The 5,392-nt window shown below is 43.5% G+C and overlaps 1 protein-coding gene across 2 annotated transcripts in view; it reads right to left on the minus strand.

Annotated features, from left to right (window-relative positions):
* The window catches only part of VWF (von Willebrand factor), a 204,098-nt gene that overhangs the window by 121,800 nt on the left and 76,906 nt on the right, over positions 1–5,392 (minus strand). The window lies entirely within an intron of this gene.

The following is a 5,392-nucleotide window of genomic DNA, read 5'->3' on the forward strand; positions in this document are numbered from 1 at the left end:
AATAAAATAGCAACCTGGCCCAAACCAAACTAAGGCAGACCTTTCTTTCCTTAAATTGATTCTCCACAGAATACTGAATCAAGTTCAAGGTATCAGTACTTATCTTCCATGTGCTTTTTGGCCAAGGCCCAGAAAAAGGATTGTGGTTAATAATGTCGTTTATTAGGCACAAGCAAACATCATACTACATAAGAAAACCTTGTCCATGGATAGAAAAGAGCTAAGGGCTTCACAGAGCATCTCAGATTTGCTGGATAGTCCCCTTTATAACAGTACTGGGTCAATGGGTGCTGTTTCTTTCATATCCCACACTAAATATTCCTTAACAACGCTGCCTAAAGATAAAAAACACAGCCCACATTGTAGCAGAAAGCCCTCTTTTCCTCTTGCCTGCATTTGCTCTCCCCTCTTTGGATACGTTTCTCTTCTTCTACCTTTTCTTCCTTCCGCTTTCTTTCACTATAAGATACGGAATTGTGTTTTAAAGTTGGTATGTGTGTATTTTGTATCTCCCCTTGTATTCTGGTATTTTTATCTATTTGTGTGCCATGGCATTACTCTTATAGCTTATATTTTATACTCTTCACCTTTTAACTAAATGTGTTTAGTTTCAGAATCTTCCATGTTGCAGGGGTGTAGGTTGTAGCCGTGTTGGTCTAAGGACATAGGCAGACAAGGTTCCTTGGGTGAATTTGATATCTTTTATTAGACCAACCCAAATTTGTTAGCCTTTAGTTTCAGAAGTAAGTTATACATTGTAACAATGTTAACAAGGGCAGGAATCAAACTGCTGCTTCCCTGTATCAGGCGGGCCCCTGAAAGAGCGAGTGAATCACTGATTGAATGTGTAACACAGTAGCAATCTCCAATCTCTCAGTCCTGATCCTCAAGGGAAACTTACACGACACTTCCCAGAGACAAGCCTATGAGCTCCATTTCATCAACCTCCTGGATACTAGAGATCATGGACTAAACATAGACATTGGATTTTTGATACATTATAATCTGCCTGGCAACTGACTCCCCAGCCCAGCCCCTGGCTTCTTTACTTTTCATTCCATCCAGGAAGAGCACACACCATCTGCTGAAACTTCCTTAGCCTGACGAAGGGTTTGTGAACTAAAAAGCTGGCTTAATAACTATTCTCCAACTATTCGGGTTGGTCTAATAAAAGATATCAAATTCACCCAAGGAACCTTGTCTGCCTATGTCCTTAGACCAACATGGCTACAACCTACACCCCTGTAACACAGTAGCAGGCTTCAGTAACAAGGGTCAATTAACACCTACAAAAACCACTAACGGAATAAATCAATAGGAGATAATGTAGCAACCAGGAATTCTCTAAACTTCACTGTTCAAGGGCTAGAAGCCCTGGTCTGAGTTAATCAACACCGGGGACCAACTTTTGGGGCTGAATATCTCCAGATTGACCACTCCCAGAGCCCTATTCATGACAGCAGTAAATTAACCAAAAGACATCAACAGACTCGCAAACCTGCACGTACATGTGGACGATCCCTGGGGCTGACAGATGCCATCCAGTAGTCACCAAGGGGGAAGTCCCACAAGGGTCAATGACCCCTGGATTGGGCAAACCTGAAAACTGGGGAGTCACCAAAATCTGCCAAGGACAGATAAAAGGCAGTGAACAGTGACCCTCAGCAGCACACTCTTGATCTCCAACTTGACCAGCACCCGACCTGTCCAGCCAGAAGGACCAGCTGGCGAGCCCCTTCTGGAGGATAACACTACGCTGGAAGAAGCCTGAACTGGCCATTGACGGCAGACTCCAGCGCCTGTGGGATAGGTATACCCGACTCCTGTAACTCACTACTGTGTGTGTGCATGTGTGTGTGGGGGGGTGGGACCAGCCCCAAGATTTATGATTTGACTTCATTACAGTGTTTCAATCCGCCTAATAAACCAGAATTTTAAGGATCCCGAGTTGGACATTTGTAGCCAACAACATGACTGGGGTAGTTGGGGACAGAAAATATAATACAGACTTAACACTAGATTCTGTTCCACATATTGAACATCTAGATGAAATCAGGTGCTTATGTGTGATTCTGCTCCTTCACCCTGTTCAAGCCCTGAAAATCCATCAATTGTTATAACACACCATCATTTGGTCCTTAATACCGAGTCACAAAAAAACAGTGAGGAAGAAAAGAACCTTTTGCATTAGAAATTTTTCAGGGATTTGAGCAGAGTGGAACAGAATCATACTTAGGCACCTAAGTTCACTTACACATCTACCAGGTGGAACAGAATCTGGCCTGTTCTGTACACTGAATATCAACATCCAGTGAACTCTGGTTAATCTGCCTATAAAATAATTCACCACTAATGTATTTAGCTATTTTCTGCCTCTCCAACTTCCTGATAACTGATCACTCCTGAATAATTTGCTGTTATTTGCCTTCCCTTTGGAGTGGTAAATTAACCAAATTTTACCCTGAATACCACTGCTACTTAGAGCTCTGTCGGCAGACAAGGCCCAAGACTGGCCCTTTCTCTGCTCTCAGATTTCAAAGTGTTGTCTAGTCCAGCAGATCTCAACCTTTCTTTTTTTTTTTCCTTCCTCTCTCTCCCTCCCCAAGTGGGTCAAACCTTGCATTAAAAATGGGCCACAGGTTGCACTGCAAAGCATTATAGTTCTATAGTTTGAAATATCCTCATGTCAAATATTTTAAGTAATATTAGAAAGGAAAACATGCATTTTTAGACATTTTAGGCTGATTAATTCAAAATAGAAAATTCAGTATTCTGTGGTATTATTTTACATTTTATCAATACACTTGCTAGAAGCCTGCTGTGCACAGCAGAGGAGGTACTAAAACTGGCTGGGCTGGGCTGGGCTGGGCTGGGCCGGTCTGAGCTGTATCAAGCATTGAGGTACCTAAGTGAGGTGCCCTGGAGTGCTCTGTTCAGCAGCAGAGATTGGAGCTGATGAGTCACTGGCTTACATTAACCGGCAAGTACTTGGCTGGCTTCCACATTCTTAGAGTTGGTGGGGGATTGTGGGGTCTCAAGCCTGAGAGGAGAAGAGGATGGAGATTGCCTAGCTGGCAGCATTGCATCTTACCTGAGCCCCCTACACTTCCCAGTTTTACCAGAATCATGGTGGGAGTGGGACGACACTGCCCCCAAAATAACCTTTTTTCTCAGGTGTTGTAGCTAGCCTTGTGCTGTGCTGTGCTGTGCTGTGCTGTGCTGTGCTGTGCTGTGCATGCATGCGGTCACAAAGGATGGGTCTCCACTGCCATCCCTCTTCCAGCTCGAAAGTTTTCACGTGGCTCTGGAGTACAGGATCTGAACTGTCACTACTCTGTTTCCCCCTTACCTTCTCTGCCACTGAATCCAGTTGCAGGAAAAAGAAAGAATATGCAACAGCAATGCTCATCTCCTGGTCTCTTAAAATGTATGAAAGCTATGGATCCAGCCAGAGTCCATACTGACATGTGGGGAGCTCTGAGTTTTCATGGAGCTCTGAGCCCAGGAGTGAGCATACCTGCTGCTGCTCATTACCTAATTTCCCTGCTGCTGAATTCAGTGAGGCTGCTACTGCTCATACCCTCCTTTCTCCTGAAGCTGAACAGAACAACCGGGGAAGAGAGGGAAGAGCAGCAGCAGAAACATTCACCTGTGCTGATGTGCCATAGTGGGCTGTTCACTATAGCTTAATGAGCCACATCTGGCCTGCAGGACAGAGGTTGAGCATCCTTGGTCTAGTCCAACAATTAAACAATGCACAGGTGGGAGTGCTAATCTCTTCAATGTACTGGGGAAAGAACAGACTTTCCCTAAGAATCCTTTCATTCATGACCTGCCTGGTCTCTCTTTTCTTTCTTCAATCTTTTCTTTAGCAGCCCAATACAAGGAACTGCCTGACTTTGGTTTTTTTGTTGGGTTTTTTTTCTTACTTTCAAAACATAGAGGCCTTCCAATCTGCCTCAGTGCTCAATACCTTGGTTTTACAGCTCACACTTGTGTGCTTTCTCTTCTAAATAATCTCAAAAGCAGTATTTGTCTTTCAAAATTTAGACAGAGACCAGAATTGGTCAACTAGGGAGGTTAATCTAAGTCACAGATTTATTGGGCTTCTATACATCTGCAAGGACCTGCTCTCATGCACTGTAGTTTCAGCTTTAGTTTAAAGAGCCCCACCACCATTTTTCAGTGCAGGGACACTGATACACATGACACTCCGGGTACTTTTAATTAGTGTGACTTTCAGAGTTGCACTAATTAAGGCCACCCCCCCCCCCCAATCTGGAGCACATGTATAAAATGCCCATTATGTTTATGTTTATGAGGCCTCTTACCCAAATCATGATGTAGTGCCATGTGCAGTGGCAAAACTTAGTTGTTTTACAAGAGGAATATAAATGAGCTCAATTCTAATAGCCACACCTAGGAATCCTACATAGTTTTTCAGTCACTTGAAACAAGAAACTTTCAAATGCAACATTTTTTTTAAATGATCTTATTCAGGAGCATTTTAATGCCAGAAGAAACATGGGTTTCCTATTTCCATAGATTAATGTGGGAAGAGAGCATGGGTGACATTATTCTCGTGGATGGATCTGCCTACAGGTCTTAAATTCAACTGAAGCTTTTCTTCACCTTGCTTTGGTTGCTGCTATTCAGAGCAAACCCTTCCCAAGTTTTTACACTGAGCCCTGTGCAAGCTGGGAAAAGAATAAGATTAAAAACTATCCAGTGTTGTGTGGATAACTCTACGGTGTGATGTAATATCATTAGGAACACATTTTTTAAAACAACTCAGTTCCTACCATTGGTCTCAGTGGCAGCTGCTGGATTATTAACTCTTGAGAAAAAATCGAAGGGCCTACATGAAACTCAGCTCTTCTGAAAGCCTGGCTACAAGTTGGGGGATTCTCCCCTCTTGCATGTTCTGGCCCTAGCAACTGACCACTAGCATCACAACTAGCCTGTCGCTTACCTCCATGTAAGGGAGTTTTCCTTTAGCAGAAGTAATACAGAACTCCTTAGGAAGCCGGAAGTGTCCCAGGCTCGATCCCCACTGACAATCCCAGAGTCTGTGCAGTTCATATGCTGCCATGATGCATTATACAGATGTGATCGATAAAGGTCATATTTTACGTACGTGCTGTCCCTTAAAGCTACTCCCAGTAACGTAGAATGTAACAGACTGCTGGCTCAAACCAAGTGAGAAGCTGGTTTGACTATGTGCATTAACCCAAAACAAGGCGAGTTTAGGGTGGTTTCAGGTTTCTCTGTGAACATTTTTGCAAAGCTCCAGTCCAGGGTTCAGGGCAGCATACAGTCTTTCAGAAGTTTGGGTAATTGTAACTATAATTCACTGGAGATCTGTAATGTACGAATACGCAGACATTCCTGC

The sequence above is a fragment of the Alligator sinensis genome, unplaced genomic scaffold (genome assembly GCF_000455745.1).
Source record: "Alligator sinensis unplaced genomic scaffold, ASM45574v1 scaffold35_1, whole genome shotgun sequence".
Classification (NCBI taxonomy): Eukaryota; Metazoa; Chordata; order Crocodylia; family Alligatoridae; genus Alligator; species Alligator sinensis.